Source organism: Apium graveolens, chromosome 6 (assembly GCF_009905375.1).
Source record: "Apium graveolens cultivar Ventura chromosome 6, ASM990537v1, whole genome shotgun sequence".
Taxonomy (NCBI): domain Eukaryota; kingdom Viridiplantae; phylum Streptophyta; class Magnoliopsida; order Apiales; family Apiaceae; genus Apium; species Apium graveolens.
In genome coordinates, this window is record NC_133652.1 from 273,452,688 (window position 1) to 273,473,108 (window position 20,421).

Below are 20,421 nucleotides of genomic sequence, written 5' to 3' on the forward strand. Positions count from 1 at the left end.
GCCATCTCTGCTATCTGAAATCATATCGCAATATAAGAATCTCGTTCCATAACACAAACTATACTAATACCCGATATACCGAAACACTCAACCTCTCAACGTTCTCTCATCCTATGCCTTACTTCTAATCTTAACCCTCTACCCATTCTCGTTAACCTAGGCTTGTGTCAGTGACTTATAACCTGTGGTTCTGATACCAAACCTGTGACGCCCTCCAAACCCGGGTCAGAAGTTTGGGGTCCACACACACACATCTTATTTATATCCTGCTTATAACAATAATAAAAATAATAACAATATATGCAGTGACCCTACTTACCAACCACCACGGATCGCAACAGGTTAAAGTATGCACACAAGCCACACACTAATATATTACAAACCGTTTAAATCCCAACTATTTCAAACTCACACTGAGTATCAAACGTTATTACAAACTTAAATTATCCCAAAAGAAGCCTACTAGCTCAGCTTCCTCAACCTGAACCCCTAGCTCTCGCACTGGACTGGGGATCATCGCTACCAACTGGTTCCTTTTTAACTGGAAAGAATATAAACAACATCGCACAAATGAGCTAACTAGCTCAGCAAGTCACAATGACAAAACTGAGAATAATGATCATCAGGTGACTATGATTATGATATCAAGTGAACATTGGATTATGATTTAGAATTGGATATTATACTTTTTAATTTAAAAACAAAGGTTAGGCTGCTGATCAGTCACGCACTAACCCCGAGCAAGGCACACAACATTGCTCTAACTACTGGATCCAAGGCACACATTGGCCTAACTTGACCATTATATGGTCTGACCACGAATCTGGTCCACAATTTTATAAAAACAATCCAATTCTAACATAATAACAAAATATGCAATAATAAACAATAACCAAAACCATTAACAACAATGAATGTTTAACAATGAAAGGTTCTCAATCTTTGTAAGGATCAATAAAGTAATTTAAAAGCTTGAACGCTGGTTAATGAAAAAATTGGATAACAAAAGAATCAATATTTCAGGGTTTCAAAGATTTGGGCTCTCAAAGCATAGGATGCAAAGGTTGAATGTATAAGTAATTCAGTTCAGTGTTTGGAATTTTGTTTGCATGTATTTATGGAATAGTATTGTATACTTGAGGTTCGAGTTTGGGTTTACAATAATCAATGGCTTAGAAAGAATATGGTTCATGGCTCAAGAACAATAACTGAAATCAGGGTTTAGGTTTCCGTGCTTCAAAGCACTTGCAATGTCAACAAGACTATCAAGAGTTACAATATCTCGAGAAAGTTTAAAACACTTGCCTGGTATTAGCTTTCTACAATGCACTCGCTTCCACTTACAACCGTCTTACTCCTCAACTATCTGTTTCCCCTTTCTACGCCTTTCCTCTTCTGCTCACATATTATAAACATCTATCAATCATCAACTCACAAGATTCTATTCAACACATACTTCTATCTACCCTTCGTTTCACCCAAATCCGATTAACGGATTGAAAGTTATACAATAACCAAGTAAATACCGAATATATAGACCAATAGTCAATCAACAAGTCACATATAGCACATAATACATCACGTAATCAACGATATATCATTTATAAAGAAGTCTCGGGTCATAATTAGGCTTTCTGGAATTTAAAATGATTTTTAAAAAAATTTTTAGAATTAAAACGGGTCGTTGGATCAATTTCGGAATAATAAACAGGGTTCGGTTGGCCAATTCTGGCTCCGAAACAATTTTAGAATAATTATCGAGCCTTGAAAATAATTTAGAATAATATTTTAAAGCTCGAAACTATTTTTCGGAATTTTTAAATCATTTTTAAATAATTAAATCTAATTAAATAATTAATTAAAATCAATTAATAATTAATTAAATCAATTAATCAATTAATTTTCGAATTAATTGACTAATTAATCAATTACAAATTAACTGAAATTAATTAACTAATTAATTCAGATTTATTTGTGAATTAAAAATAATTTTCGGAATTAAAATAATAATTTTTAGAATTTTCAGAAATTAAAAACGAATTTTTATAATAAAAATAAATGGGAAATATGATTTTTAAATATTTTTAAAACAGGAATCCTATTTTTGCAAAGTCTGGAAACTTCAGGGACCTAACTGCATCGTCCCCAAAACTTCAGGGACCAAACTGTAAATTTTACATCCCGTCGCCGGAAAATACAGGGGTGGCCGGAGAACACGATTCCGGCCTCCTCACCTTACCACAAGCTCCAGATCACATCTACACAACACCAGGAGCACAACCATGCAATCAAAACAACCTAACAATCCCTGAGTGGCTGGAATTTGGCCGTGAAGTTTGCCAGTTTCCGGCGAACTTCGGAAATATTCAAAACACAACTCCCTTCTCCACGGACCTCGTTGGTTCATGAAACTTATACGACTAGATTGCAAATTTCACAGAGAACACAACCCACTATATCACAACATCAATCTATTACAGAATAAGAAACCCCCAAATTTCAATTAAGAACATTCATACGGGTTATAAACCCTAATTTTAAAATTCGAAGATCAAACTCAAACTTGAACATGTTATTGAACTCCAAATCAGACGTATGACATATGAAAATCATCAGGAAAACAAGCTCTACAACATGCAATCATCAAATCATCAAACAATCATCCGAACAAAAATTCATATTTTTAATAAAATAAATTCGAAAATAAATAAATTTTTAGAAATTAAACCTTTGATTCTGCAGGTGTATGGATTACAGATTCTGAAAGAGCTTCTCAAGACCTTCAAATCCAGTACTCGAGCTTTTCAAACAAAGATCACTAACACCTTCAAAAGTTGGTTTGATTTTCAGAAAGGTTTATTAATATATGATTTTTCTCTGTAAAAATTATATATTTATCTGTCTGCAAATGATTTTGATACGAAATAAAATACGGAAAAAGGCTATTTATAATTACGGAAAATTAGTATCCCGTTGGATCATTCCGGATATAAAACGGTACGTTTATTTGTAAAAACTGATCCAAACGATATCGGTTTTCGGGATAATTATCCAGATCAGTACAATTTGTACTGCGGTCTTGGTCTCAGCGCTCAGTTACACGTACTACGAAGTGATAATTGTGATAGTTTAATAAAAAGCTCCCGTTTATCGAAAATACGGGTTTTATTAATTTACCGAAACGAATATTGTATCGAAAATGTTGCGCCGGGACCCGCGCAGAACAAACCGTACGCCGGATCGAAAAAGTCGAAACATGGAATATGCTCGGAATATTACAATTAGGTTAGGAAGGAGTTCTCGGAAGAGTTTCGGGTTCCAAAAACGTAACAACGACTGACGTCGGTTGGTTCCCGTTTTATAAAAATAGATTTTAAATTCCCGGAAAAAGATTTTATAAATTTCATATGATCCGTATAAATCCATAAATCAATATAAAAATAATTAGGAAGATATGACAATTATCTATATTTTATTTTGAATATATAAAATTAAAATACTCAATTATCATTATTTTTGAATATTCAAGTACAGATAACATTTAACAATTATTCACAGAATAAATACTGAACACACAAAATAATTATTTCATAGCAAAATAATTGCACGATATATCCCGGATATTACATGTGTGCTATTGATTCTAAAGGAAATTGAGACGAGCATTTACCCCCGGTAGAATTTTCTTACAGCAACAGTTATCATGCCAATATTGGGATGCCACCCTATGAAACCCTTTATAGATGCAAATTCAGATCTCCAGTGTATTGAAACGAAATAGGAAAACGCAAAATACTTGGACCTAAATTGGTGCAGCAGACAAAGAAAGCTATTAAAGATATCCAGAAAAGATTGATAACAGCACAAGATCGGCAAAGGAAATATACAGATTAATCAAGGAAAGATATGAAATTCGAAGAAGAAAGTTTGGTATTACTGAAACTATCACCGTGAACGGAATTAGTGAGATTTGGAAAGAAAGGAAAGCTGAGTCCAGGATATGTCGGATCTTTTTGGAATTTTAAAGCACGTTGGTAAAGTAGTTTACGAGTTGTCATTACCCCCGCACATGGAGAACATTCACAATGTTTTTCACGTATCAATGCTTAAGAAATATAATCCAGACTCCAGGCATGTAATAGAATATGAGCCAATAGAGCTTCAGGCAGATTTGTCTTATGTAGAGAATCCGATAGAGATTCTAGAGAAGAGAGGGAAAGTATTGAGAAATAAAGTGGTAAAGTTAGTAAGAGTATTGTGGAGAAACCCAAAGGTTGAGAAGTCAACCCGGAAGTTAGAAAGTGATATGAGAAAAAAGTACCCTCATTTATTTTCTTAGGAGATTCTGAGGACAGAATCCTTTTAAGGGGGGAAGGATCGTGTAATTATTTTTGCTAATAAATAATTATTATTCATGTTCAGTATCTATTTTGTGAATTATTTGTTAAGTGTTAAATGTGTTTGGATGTTTAAAAATGATATCAATTGAGTATTTTAATTTTTATATGTTCAAAATAAAATATAGATAATTGTCATATCTTCCTAATTATTTTTATGTTGATTTATGGATTAATAAGGATCATATGAAATTAATAAAATCTTTTTCCGGATATTTAAAACCTATTTTATAAAAACGGGAATCAACCGACGTCACCCGATGTTACATTTTTGGAACCCGAAACTCTTCCGAGAACTCCTTCCTAACCTAATTGCAATATTCTGAGCATTTTCCGTGTTTCGACTTTTTCGATCCGGCGTACGGCTTGTCCTGCGCGGGTCCCGGCGCAACATTTTCGATACAATATTCGTTTCGGTAAATCAATAAAACCCGTATTTTCGATAAACGGGAGCTTTTTATTAAACTATCCCAATTATCACTTCGTAATACGTGTAACCAGGCGCTGAGACCAAGACCGCATTACAAATTGTACTGATTTGGATAATTATCCCGAAAACCGATACCGTTTGGATCAGTTTTTATAAATAAACGTACCGTTTTATATCCGGAATGATCCAACGGGATACTAATTTCCCGTAATTATAAATAGCCTTTACCGTATTTTATTTTGTACCGGAAATCATTTGCAAACAATATTTACAGAATTTTTACAGAGAAAATACTATAATTATATTATGTTCTTCATAATCAAACACAAATTCGGAGGCGTTATCGATATCCGATTTTGGCGTACATATACTCAAAACGAAGCTACTGAAATCTAGAATCCAAATCTTCCATCAATTTCAACCCAGAAACATCAGGTGATTTTCTATTTAATTATTTATATTCGAATTTCTTGGTATTTAAATTATGAATTTTTGTACGGATGATTGTTTGATTGATTTGATGCTTGTATGTTGTAGATCTTTTCTTCCTGATCATTTTGGTATGTCATATGATCAATTTGGAGTTCAATAACATGTTCAAATTAGGGTTTGATTCTCGAATTGTATAACTAGGGTTTATATTCGTTTGAATGTTCTTGATTAAAATTGGGGGTTTCTTATTTAAGGATTATTAGATGTTCTAAAGGGGTGGGTTTTGTTCCCCTTGAAATTTGCAATCTATTCATATATAGTACGTTATCAGACGATTCCTGGATTGAACGGAGTTGTCGTTTGAAGTTTCGCCGGATTTATATAAACTCGCCGGCGGCGAGTTTTCCTCGGGTTATTACGATCGATTTACAGCTTGTTTGATGAAATAAATTGCATGAATAGGTTCCTAAGATTATAATCTACGTTTCCCCGTTGATTTGGTCGTGTTCTGGGTTGTTTTTGAGCTCGTCGGAAAGCTCCAAGTCGCCGGCAATGGCTGCGCCGGCGACGTGAGGTAGAAGATGGCAAAAGTGCAGAAAGGTCCCTGACCTTTCTGTACTCTTGCAGTTTGGTCCATGACGTTTTAAAAACTTATAACAATTTGATTTCTGTTTAAAATCCTTTAAAACTTTGATTTCTTTTTATAAAAATCATTTTAAAAATTGTTTTTAATTCCTAAAAATTCTGTAAATAATTATTTTAATTCTAGAAATTATTTTTAATTCAAAAATAAATCTGAATTAATTAGTTAATTAATTTTAGTTAATGATTAATTGATTAATTGGTCAATTAGTTCGAAAATTAATTGATTAATTGATTTAATTAATTATTAATTGATTTTAATTAATTATTTAATTAGATTTTATTATTTAAAAATGATTTAAAAATTCCGAAAAATAGTTTCGAGCTTTAAAATATTATTCTAAATTATTTTCAAGGCTCGATAATTATTCTAAAATTGTTTCGGAGCCAGAATTGGCCAACCGAACCCTGTTTATTATTCCGAAATTGATCCAACGACTCGTTTTAATTCCGAAAAATGTTTTAAAAATCATTTTAAATACCAGAAAGCCTATTTATGACCCGAAATGTCTTTATAAATGATATGTCATTGATTATGTGATGAATTATGTGTTATATGTGACTTGTTGATTGACTGTCGGTCTATATATTCGGTGATTACTTGTTTATAGCATAACTTTTGATCCGTTAATCGGATTTAGGTGAAACGAAGGGTGGATAGAAGTATGTGTTAAACAGAATCGTATGAGTGGAATATTGATAGATACTTATGATGCCTAGCAGAGTAAGCAAGGCGTAAGAAAGAGAAGCAGGTGATCAGAAAATAGAATTGACATGTAAAAAATACAGCAAGTGAGCAGAGATTAGAAGCGAGGCATAGGAGAAACAGATGAATGGTGGTTGAATAGAGTCGTAGACAAGTACAAGTGAGGTTGGAATCAATTATGATAAGGCAAGTACTTCCAAACCTTTCTCGAGATTTATTGCAAATATTTCTAAAATCTCTTGTGACCTATTGTTAATATTTAAAATAGCTCTATTTTATATTGGAAATACTTTGAATCCTCCAGCCTTGAACCTGAGCCACATCATTTGATCTTTGAGCCGTAAGCCTTATTCTTTGTGAACCATTTCTTGTGGATTTACCAAATATTAAACCACACAAATACGATACTACTCCACAAATATATATCCATCATATACCAAACACTGGAACAAAATTGTTTATATATACAGAAACTTTTATACTTAACTATACCTTGTGATATCGAAGCACAAAAGCTTTGTAAAAACACTATTCATCTAATACTCGATTATCCTACCGGCTGGAGGCCACTTCTTTTATGAACTTTGACATACCCTTTCGGTAACCATGAATTTTCACCATGCTTTTATACAAATGTTTTATTTTTACTGATTATGATATGGTTTTATTGAATTCTATTGTTTATCATATTGAACTGTTTAGAATTGGATAGTTTTCTTTGTATGGACCAGATTCGTGGTCAGACCATATCGGTGGTCAGACCATATCGATGGTCAAGTTAGGCCAATGTGGGTCTCGGTTCCAGTAGTCAGAGCAATGCTATGTGTTTTGCTCGGGGTTAGTGCGTGACTGATCAGCAGCCTAACCTTGGTTTTAGAAACTTAAAATGAATATCCAATTCTATTGGTTGTTTAACAAGAAACTTGATTCTTTTGAATCATCTCATTTATTATTGTTTAACCTCAGTTATTGATAATATGACTTACTGAGCTAGTTAGCTCACTCTTGCAAATCTTTTTATATATTCTACAGTTAAGAAGGATATTGTTGTTAGCAAGGTTTCCCAGTTCAATGTTCGAGCTAGGATTCCAGACTATGATTGATCGAGCTAGCAGGAGCTATTGGCAATAGTGAGATAACAAGGTTGTAAGAATGATTTTATTATCAATTGTAAGTTAAATTAGTTGGGATTTGGTACGATGTAATAATTAAGGTTGTGGCTTATTTTCATACTTTAACCTATTGCGATCCGTGGTTTTGTGAAGAAGGGTCATTATAAATAATATTTCTTATTTAGGTTGATATATTGTGTTGTGTTGTGGACCCCAAACTTCTGACCCGGGTTTGGAGGGCGCCATAACTACTATCTTTACAAACTTGAACGAACCTCCTGTAGTGACCGGCCAATCCTACCTCTAGGAGTTGCCCTAACCATGGTCATGGATTCCTCAGTGGTCCTTTATTCATTCTTGTCAGGATCCTTCACGGGATCCTCCTCAGCAACAATCCCTTCTAGGACAACATCCTCAACCGCTACATCCTCAATATCAATATCATCCGGTCCAGCATTAGGACGCTCTATCGGATCCACAATCTGATCTCCAATTAGTAATAAAACATCATCGCGCTGTTACTCCTCAACCTCAGGGTTTGGAGTCCCGCTACCATATACGATAACGAACTACGCTTCTATCACGATATTTATAAAGGTCCCCATAAAGGTTTTAACTGTCAGTACTACGTTAGGTAGCCCGACTATGAACTTGGCAATAGTTCTTATTATCTTAGTTATTATCTTAACGTCACATCATCTCTGAGGTTTATAACGCTTAGCTCTGATACCATTTCTGTAATACCCCCAAATCCGGGGTCAGGGATCCGGGTTGTCACGAGTTCCATTTCCCTTAATAACACCCAGTCTTAATAAATAATCAACTACTCTGTACTGTGACCCCACAATAAACACACACACCACAAGTTATAGTCTCAGAGATGAATATCCAAAAATAATTACAAGTCGTTTTATTCCACAATTATATGCCAATACACCTTAAAAGGGTTTCTGAATAAATTTACATTTCTTTGCCATTATTACAATTCATAAATATACATAAATCTGGTACATCAAAAGTTGAAGCCTAGCCTATTGGTAGTTCCTACCTCAGCTACAGCGACATCAACGCCTATAGGAAACTGCGGAACGTTTCCTATCCGCTCGCGAATTGGGAGCTTGGTCCTGTTCATCTGGTCCTGTTCATCTTTTCTATCTGTTGTTGTGTGATGAAAGAAGAAGGCAAGGGTGAGCAGCACGCCCACCAAAATAATATGTATAATGATTTACAGTATATGAGCCTTCTCATAGTACTCATGAAAGTCTTGGTCAAAAGAAATGAACCAAGTTTGATATCTTAATGCGATGAAGTCGCAAAATATTCAGTATATATACATATATACTTTTCAAAATCTTGGAAGTCCTCTTCCATGCATAATATACATAGAGTTCCAGTTTATGACTGTATAAAACTATCGTTGCAAGGTGATCTCATATATCTAACCTTGTCTCAACGTTTTTCTGAAAATCTTTGACATGCATAAGATAATCATTTACTAGATATAAGTTTAAAAGATGAAGTTACAAGATACTCCAATATACTTATATCTTTTCCAAATACTACTTGAACTACCACCGTTCACGTTATAATTAGTTCAAAAGTTCATCACATAGATGAGACTACAAGATAATACTTGAATATATTCAATCTTTAAAATGTCATCAAAATAAAATGAAGTTATAAGATACTTCATTTGATGAAAACATCATTTTGAAAACTTGACCCTGCCAACACTCAACAATCGCCCAACCGTAGCCTTTCTATCGAAGTGCTCTGGGTAGTATTGCAGAAATATCCAATTGGATGATGAACTCATTACGGAAGTTTGCCGCGCCAGGAAGACCACTTACGATGATCAGTCGTAGTAGTGCAACCCCGCCATTTTCTACATGTAGAGGAGAACCTGTCGGATTTACTTGTCAACCGAACACTGGACTCCTAAGGAATGGACCGTCTTAGCGGAACTTCCGGGCCATTTGAGCCAATATAATAAGGCTGGGCCGGTGCTACTCGACCACTTACGCCACTCCTAGTTCAGATGAAATCCATGACTCTGAAACGTAAAGCTCGTCCCCCCTTTCCCCAAGTAGAAACTTGTTGATACGGCTCCACCCAGAAGTCGTATCTAGTTGGAAAGGAAAACTCATCAATATTTCCCAGGCGATGCCTGTTAATGGATTAACTTATTTCAAGAATTTTACTTCCCGAGTGTTGGGTAAGTAATCAAAAACTCTTTTATCAGAATAGCAACCTTGTTGCGAATATAAAATACACCACAGAGCCGGATCCCTCAGGTTTTGAGCGAGTATTTAAATCCCCTTCGAAAGGAGGATCTTAAATATAAAAATGAGTTTTGGGATCCGCCCTAACCTTTAAAAATCATTTTGAAGACTCAAAAACATTTTTAAGAATGTTTGGAGTGATGCTGATTTAATAAAATAAATCAATCCCAATATATTAGAAAATATCTGAATATTATTATTTAAATAATATTCCCATAAAGAATAATATAAAAATAATTGAAGTAGAAGTTTTAAAACTTATACTTTAAATGAATATCAAATAACCAAAGATATACTTATACGAAAGTACTATCTTTAATTGAATAATCAAAAATAAGTTTGATTCTCGACACATTATTCTTTAATAAAATAAAGAATATTAATTAGTAAATAATCGGAGTCATAAGTCCTCGAGTGAATATTCAAAATAATATTCATTAATAAAATAAACGGAGTCATATGTCCTTGAATGAATATTCAAAATAATATTCAATAAATAAAATAAGCGGAGTCATATGTCCTCGAATGAATATTCAAAATAATATTCATTAATAAAATAAAGTTATCGAATAAACCTTATTTGATTCATAGTTTAAAAAAAACTATTCATATATATATATATAAAAATATATTATACTCGGGAGCCTCGACTCCCGGTTTTAGAAAAAGTTCACCTTTTGATCCCCTATACTAAGGGTAACTCAAATACCGCTTATCTCAAGCATAGGTTTTATGCAACTAATAAGCATTTTAACCAACAGATATATAATTCAAGAATATGAAACAGACATGCATATATACCATATCACATGCTACAATATATCGCAAGAATTTGCTAATAACCAATATGCATTTATCGCAATATCATGCATATACACATATACATCACAACAACAGTTATACGGGTAGAAAACTTGCCTGAGTGCTCCCGGATAGGCTTAAGCTTAGAGTGGGTCCGATAACCTATGAACAACAACATAAGTCGGAATAATCCCCGGTCTCTTAAGAAACTAGACTTTAACTATTTAGAGTCCTAACGTTCGCTTTCGCGCTTAACGACTTACTTAAGTCGCTCGAGTACCCTCGGCTCCACCATTTTTAATAAATTAACCATTACGAGTTTTAAGGCGATTCTTTCCAAGTGTCTTACCAACTGCCTATTACACCTTACATAAATGTTTCATACTTCAATTAGTCCTTTAAGGTCTTTAACCTATGTTTCAAAGTAAGGCGAGGGGTAATGATTCGTTCGCGAAACGTCGTTACTTAAAACGGCCGTTTCTCCTAAACCGTATATCGGAATCAAACGAACCACATATTAAAACGAAGCTCGTAACATGAACTATCTAAACATGGCAATGGTCAAAACCTAGCAGGGAGTTCTCGGGTCCTAATGTTATGAACAAAAGCAGTCTAAAGGAAATCGGACATTACGACGGCTATGTTTATGTGATTTCCCAAATTTTATACCATTCCAATTCAACCCACAATCAATCCACAATCAAAACTCCATCCATACCATACTACAACAGCCCCAACAACTCAATATTACCAATTCATATTTATTTCTCAATTATGAACTAAGAGTTTACTTAAGTTCATTAACTAATAACCAAGACTTCCAACTCCAAAAATATCACAAAACCAACCAATCTCTAAACACACAATAATCATGCCTCTCATCAACTAAACTACTCATAACAAGCTTTAAACATGATTACACACCCATTACACTAACCCATCTTCTAAACATTAGAAAATCTATACAACAAAGCTTAAGACTAAGATCATGAAGAGTTATACCTTCCTTGAAGCTTTTAATCCATGAAAGATCCTTGGAATGCCCATGGAAGCCTTAATCTAACCTCCTACAAGCTTGATCTTTCAAAGAAATCAAGAACACAAAAATTAATTTCAAGAAGTACTATTCACCATCTTCTTCCTTGATTTATAAAAAAAAGATTGGCTTGGAATTAGAAGCTTAAACTTATAAGAAGTATGTAACTATCCATGGGGAAGCTTAGATAAATACCTTGCCAAATAGTAAGTGGTGGATCTTGGATCTTCATTTTTTAAGAAAAGGGGTCGAGAGCTTCATGAAGAAAATGGAGGGTTTTGTGTTTTGTTTGGTGAAAAATGAAATGTTTGGCTTGGTTGGTTGAATTTTGATTTGTTTTAGGTTAATTACCTAATTAACCTTGATTTTGTGTGGTTATCATTCAACCACACTTCCTCCCCCCATGTCATGCTTACATCATCAAGTGATGTCACCCTCCCTCCTTTGTCCTCTTCCTATTGGTTTGATGACATCATCCCCACTAATCCCTTTGATTAGCTTCTAATGGTTTACCTAATGACCGCTGATCTGTTATACGGTTCGCTTAACTTTCGTTCTCGTTTCTTGTTTGAGGGATCATACCCGGGAACTTATTACTTGGGTTTCCTTAACCTTTCTCCATACATTATATTCCTTTTCTGATCCTCTCTTATAATCCTTTAATTTAAATCCTTCTTATCCTGTTACCTTATACTCAATTCTTTCTGTATGTAGTGGATTTTCGGGAAAAAATCAAAGTGTTCAGAATTGGATTCTGACGATCTTTACAAATACTTATATACCATGTAGAGTACTAATAAAATCTCAGAATATCCATAACAGAACCCCTACATAGTGTGACATGAAAAGTTTTCTCATTTAGCATAATATGCAAAATCACTATTCATAAGGGTTTCAAAAATTTCCAAAAATTGGGGTTATTACACATACTATCTATCAACGCTCCACCTGCTCGGGCAACTCAAAGCTTTCTTCCTGGATTGGGATCAACACCTTGGGTATGAGAGGATCCCGAGGCTTGACCCGCTTCTTTACCACTCGAGTCCTAATTGGTTTCATATTCCTTCTTAACTGAAAATAATAAGGTGAATAACAACAAAAGGGGTGAGCCAAAAATTGCTCAACAAGTCCACAAAATATAAACAGTGTTAAGGCATTTTAAATGATTTCGTCATCCCAGGTATATCTGCAAAGATATAACCTTACGAGAATTGAAAGAAGGTCATTACTAGCGAGTACAAATAAACTAAACTGGATACAAGTTCGCATCTATATTATGCTGATCAGTCAGAATATAATGCAGATCCATATCTCAATATATAGATCCAGTCGGGTACCCAGGCACTACGACCCACGTCGAGGCACCAGTCATTCCGGTCCTCAGGATTAAGACACACTCAATCCCAAAATATCATTATCCAGTCCATCGCTTAGCAACCGGGACAATCGGTATACTTTGATATATTCTAAACACTAGAATATATCAATCTCCATGTGTTACCAACAGAATATGAATCAAGAATCCAAAGAAACGGAGAAATCAAGAATTGAAATGAAATATGAACAAAGGAATAGGGATTGTATATTAGTGATCAAGAACAATAATCAAGAGAATGTAAATGTGATTAACATTTAGATCAATATCACTATTCTGAAAGTTGAATAGGGGAAAAACTTGCCTTCTGCGCGACTCACTACAATTGAATCACTTCCGCCTATCACCTTGGACTATTACCGACTCAACTGGCCTGGCTGGCTTAGCTTCTTTTGGCAAAACAGACTGGTTAAGTCACGTCATACTTCATTTGCATCTTGAATCGACTTCAAACCGATCCTAACATCTACCCATGCGCTTATGACCGACTTGTGTATTACATATAAGCAAGTAAGACTCAATTAACCACGTAATACACATAAGCACATAAGCACATAATCATTTTTATAGTTAAAAATAGTTTTTTTGGAACCAAAATCGACTCGCTGATCACTCAACTGATCGTTATCTGACCCGTTTCCCATTTTTCCTGAATTTTTCGGACTCGTCTCGGCACGTAACTCGACTGATAATCAAACAAGTCACAAAATCAACTAACTTCTAAAAGAAATTAAGCTTTGCTATTATTTTTAATGAAAAGGATTCATTTTTCTGAGTTAACAGGCTTTCGTTTCACGCAAAACGGACTAACGGTTGAATTATTATTAATTAAATACTGATAATTCCATTTATTAATCATTATAAATAATTATTACTAATTTTTAAAACCCAACAATAATTTTTAAATCATTATTTAAGAAATCAGAATTAAAAATAATTTTTTCTATAATTTTGAAATTAAAATGAATTTAATATGATTTATTGAAAATTATTTGATTAATTATCAAAATAATTAATCACTTTTAAATAATTAATAAGTAATAAATAAATAATAAATAATTAAGAAAATAATTCAATCTGATTTTTAGAAAATAATTCAGAATTATTTATAATATAAATTAATTAATTAAATAATTAATTAATCAATTTACAAAATAAATAAAACTGATTTTTAAAATTAATAAAAATAAAAAGTAAAAATAATTTCCAGAAACATATGTCAGAAAACAGACATCTGACAAGGTGGATCAAAACCGGGTTCTGGAAACGGTTCAACCGGTTGGAATTCCGGGTCTGTGAAGAACACCACCGGAATCTGGGTTTAAACCCAGAATCCGGCGACTTCACCGGACTCCGGCGAGTCCAATTCCTGGCCAAACGGACACCGTTTGGTTCTGTTTTTGATCCCAAAACATCCCAAACTACTTCCCCAATTTGTTTCAGGCCAAAATCGACCAGAAACATCCCTGGATATCATTCTCCGATCAAAATCATCAAGAACTCCGGCCAAAAATCCAAATCACTCATTTGTACATAACATCAAACGTTATATAGTGCAAAATGAAGCTAAGAACATATACAATCAAAGTCCTAACATTACAAGAACCAAATATTCACAGAAATCATCGAGTTGTGTTTTGAAAATTCGACCTAAACCCTAGAAATCGTGAATCACTATCCAAGCATCGTTTGTTCAATTAAACACCATGAATCGACTGTAAATCATCTAACAAAGCTATATCAATCATCAAAACATCAAATAACTCCAGAATCAAAAAGCCCTAATTCGAACATAAACCCTAAAAATCAAAAATCAAAAACGATGCAATAAAACGTGAAACTGATGCAAGAAACAGAAAGAACAGATAAAAACCTTCAATTTGGATACTGAATCACTTGTTTTGGTGCTGTAATCAGATCAATATCACGACTTCAATTCCTGACCCGAACCTGTTCTTCCCGACCCGATTTCAGAGGATTTTTGGTAATTTTGCATATTTTAATGATTAATTATAATTAATTAAATAAAATTAGGCTATTTATAGTAGTAAAAATAATACTCCTAATTAAAATTAAGGGGCTAATTATACATAAAATAAAAATATTGGGCCCTAATTTTTATAATTTTTGAGTATTAAAATTTAATTTATAAATATTTTATATATGCAATATATATGCCAAAAATTCCCAAAAATTGTGAATAATGCAAAAATGCAAAGAAACAATATAAATGAAAGTCCTATAATTTTATAAAAATAAAAATGTGATTTTGTTGGGTTTTTGACACCCAATGAGGCCCGGAAAAGTCATTTTTCGCAAAACGAGAAAATTTATAAATTATCTAGATGTTCAGAACAAGGCGATTGTAAAAGCCATTTAATGAAAAATAAGGGATATTATTTTATTTGAAATACTGGCTTTAAAATCATCGTTTGGGTCGTAAAACGTTTGAAATAAAACCTATGAATGCATAATAAAATATCTGAAAAATACCTTAAAAATACAGAAATGACATGGGATACACGTATCACGTAACAGTTAGGGTTTATCAGATAATCGCACATAAATGACATATTAATACACATATTTATTATAATCATGATATAATATAAACGTAAAGTTCCCAGTCGTTACATCCTTCCCCCCTTAAAAGGATTCTGTCCTCAGAATCTTCTATGAAAACAAATGAGGGTATTTCTCTAACATTTCACTTTCGAGTTCCCAGGTTGATTCTTCAACCATAGGATTTCTCCACAACACTCGCACTAAATATACATACTTATTTCTCAACACTTTCTCTCGCCGATCTAAAATTCTTACCGGCTTTCTATAGAAGACAAATCAGGTTGGATTTCTATCGGCTCATACTCGATTACATGCCTAGAATCAGGATTATATCGCTTAAGCTAATTCGTATGCAACTTTCCTACTTTCTTCAAAATTTCAAACGGTCCAACGTATGGTGGTTTTCAATTTACCCTTATTGTTAAATCTGGTTAATCCTTTCCATGGCGATATTTTGAGTAGTACGTTTTCTCCTTCCTGATAGTCCATATCTTTTCTGGCTTGATCTGCATATTTACGTTGCCTGTTTTGCGCTGCATCGAGTCGTTTTCGAATGAGTTCAATCTTTTCTTTTGTCTGTTGAATTAGTTCTGGACCCAAAATTTTGCGTTCTCTAACTTTATCCCAATATACTGGTGATCTGCATTTTCTCCCGTACAATGCTTCATACGGTGGCATTCCAATGCCGGCGTGATAACTGTTATTATAAGAAAATTCCACCAGAGGTAAATGTTCATCCCAGCTGCCTTCAAAATCAATCGCACAAACTCGTAACATGTCTTCAATCGTTTGGATAGTTCTTTCACTTTGCCCATCGGTTTGCGGATGATAAGCGGTACTCATGTTCAATTTAGTTCCAAGACATTCTTGAAATTGTCTCCAAAATCTTGAGTTGAAACGAGGATCTCGATCAGACACGATAGATACTGGAACTCCATGTCGCATCACAATTTCTTTGAGATATATGTGCACTAGCTTGTCGAGTGAAAATCTTTCATTGATTGGTAGAAAATGTGCCGACTTCGTGAGTCTGTCAATGATTACCCATATCGCATCATGATTTGCCTTTGTCCTTCATAGTCCTACCACAAAATCCATCGCTAGATGTTCCCATTTCCATTCTGGAATGTCTAATGGTTGCAATAATCCACTCGGACGTTGATGTTCCGCTTTAACTCGCTGGCATGTGTAGCACTTACTTATCCATTCAGCTATTTCCTTCTTCATGTTCGGCCACCAGAAGTTTTTTTTCAGATCACGATACATTTTTGACTTCCTGGATGAATGGAATACTTCGAATTGTGCGCATCTCGCATTATTTCTTCTTTTAATTCTGCTACGTTAGGGATCCAGATTCTCGATGCAAAGCGTAAAATTCCTTCATTATCTTTCTGAGTTGTGATTTCTTCTCCCGTCAGGTCGTCATCTTGACTCATCACTTCATTTTGACAACGGCGAATCTTTTCTAACAATTCCGGTTGGAAAGTCATAGTGTAGATAGCTTCTGCAGATTTATTGGGAATACAAATCTCAATTCCAATTAGTCGAATTCCTTGATTAAGTCTTCACACGACGTTAACCGATTCAATCTTTCTTTCCTGCTCAGCGCATCTGCTACAACATTTGCTTTCCCTGGATGATAACTGATCGTGACGTCGTAATCCTTTATCAATTCCAGCCATCGACGTTGTCGCATGTTCAGCTCCTTTTGCGTAAAGATATACTTTAGACTTTTATGATCTGTGTAAATTTCACATTTTTCGCCGTAAAGATAATGTCTCCAAAGCTTCAACGCAAATACGATCGCTGCTAATTCCTGATCATGAGTGGGATATTTTTTTTCATGAGGTTTAAGTTGTCTCGAAGCATATGTGATGACATTACCGTGCTGCATCAGTACACATCCTAACCTGCGATACGAAGCGTCGCTGAAAATAACGAAATTTCCTAGCTCGCCTGGCAATACAAGTACTGGTGCGGTTACTAACCGATTTTTCAGCTCTTGAAAACTTTCTTCACACTTATCACTCCATTCAAACTTTTCACTTTTTCGAGTTAACTTGGTCAGCGGCGTTGCTATTTTCGCAAAATCTTTGACAAACCTTCGATAATATCCTTCCAATCCCAAGAAACTTCGAACTTCTGTCGGCGTCCTTGGTCTTTCCCAATTTAACACAGCTTCAATCTTCGCTGGATCGACTTGGATGCCTTCTCTACTGATAATATGCCCTAGAAATTGTACTTCTCTTAACCAGAATTCACATTTCAAAAATTTTGCGTATAGTTGCTCTTTCCTCAGAATTTTCAAAGCTATTCTCAAGTGTTCTGCATGCTCTTCTTCTGACTTGGAGTAAATCAAGATGTCATCAATGAATACAATCACGAATTTATCCAAATATTTCTTGAATACTCTGTTCATCAAATCCATGAATGCTGCTGGCGCGTTTGTCAGACCGAATGCCATTACCAAAAACTCGTAATGCCCATATCTTGTACGAAATACAGTCTTTGGAATATCTTCAGCTTTAATCTTCAATTGATGATAGCCTGATCGCAAATCTATCTTTGAAAACCATGCTGCTCCTTTTAGCTGATCGAACAAATCGTCGATTCTCGGTAAAGGATACTTGTTCTTGATAGTGAGTTTATTCAATTCCCTATAGTCAATGCATAATCGCATGCTGCCGTCCCTTCTTCACAAATAACACCGGTGCACCCCATGGGGATACACTAGGTCGTATGATGCCTCGGTCTAGAAGATCTTGCAGTTGCGTTGACAATTCCTTCATTTCGACTGGAGCCATCCGATATGGAGCTTTCGAAACTGGTTATGTACCTGGTGCTAGATCAATTGTGAACTCAATTTCTCGATCTGGTGGTAACCCTGGAAGCTCATCTGGAAAGATGTCTGGAAACTCGCACCCAACTAGAATGTCTTCTATTCTAGGACTTCTTCTTTCAGTATCTAACACGTAAGCTATGTACGCCTCACATCCTTGTCGAAGCAATCGTTTAGCCTGCATCACAGTAAGAAATTTCTTCTGCTATTTTTCGCCTTTGAATATTACCGTTGCATTTTCCGCAGTTCGCAATTTGACTCTCTTATTCGCGCAATCAATCTGAGCATTATGACATGCTAACCAATCCATTCCCAAGATAATATCGAATTCTCCTAGATTAAAAGGAATTAAATCTACCGAAAAATGATGTCCGGCTATTTCTATATCACACGCAGGACATACTCGATCTACCAGAACTTGGTCGTCATTCGCTAATTTTATAATTAACGTTTCGCCCAACCATTCAATTTCACAATGTAACTTATCAAGAAATTCTTCAGAAACAAATGAACGAGTAGCTCCAGAATCAATTAATACTTTTGAACTTACGGACTTCACCAAAAGCGTACTTGCAATAACACTCGGACTCTGCACCGCTTCTTTCATGGTCATGTTAAAAGTTCTTGCTTTGGGTTGATTAGGCGGCGGCGGAGGTAATGCTAACACTCTCGGAACACTGGCTGCCATAGCTGATCCTTTGCAATTTCTGGCGATATGCCCTTTCTTTCCACACTGGAAACAAGTCATCTCTGCTGTTCTACTTGTTGGACATTCGTTAGAATAATGCCCTTTCTGCTTACACCGATAACATGTTACATCCCTTTTGATACATACACCAGTATGCTTTCGATTACATGTCTTGCAGTACGGCACTGGAACTCTGACCATTCCCTGCTGACTGGAGGTTTGGAAACGATTACCTGCCTTCTGTGAACCTTGTCCTATCCTTTTAAAATTCAAATTTGCCCGGGCTTGGAATCCCGGCTTTCTGCTGGAGCGATCTTGGAAACTTCCCTGTCCCTTGTCTTGCTGAGATCTTTCACTTTCCCCTTCTATAATCAAAGCTTTCTGAACTACGGCGGTATACGTCGTTAATTCGAAAACTGCAACTTGGCTACGAATCCATGGTCGTAACCCATTCTCGAAACCTTTGAACTAACTTCTCTTCAGTGTCAACCTATTCTGGAACAAACCTAGCCAACTCAGTAAATTTGGCTTCATATTCTGCCACGGACATATTTCCCTGCTTCAGTTCTAGAAACTTAATCTACATTTGATTCTTCACATAGCGAGGAAAATGCTTTTTCTAAAAACAACTCTTTAAACCTATCCCATGCAATAACTTCTTCACCCTCTAAGGCCTTTTTAGACTCCCACCAATAATTCGCCTCTCCTTTCAACAAGTAACTAGCAAAATCAGTCTTCTGGTTCTCACCTACCTTCACTAGTGCGAACGCTTTCTCTACTTCTTTTAACCAGGTGGTAGCTTTAAAATCAGTAGTCCCTTCAAACTCTGGAGGTTTAACTGACTGAAACTGCTTAAAAGTAACAACAGGTAATACTTGTGGTAATTGAGGCTTAGGACGAGGTGGCTGTTGTAACATTTGTTGTTGTATCTGCTGTTGTTGATGCTGCATCTGCTGCTGCATCATTACCATCTGTTGTTGCATCAGATGGAATATTTGTTTCATGGTCTCATTAGTTTGGTCTTCAGAATTGCTGTTAGAGGTCTCAGCCTTAGTCTTTCTTTTTGGTGCCATCTTCTTCTGATAATAAAACAGGTGATATTTATTTAACAGTTTA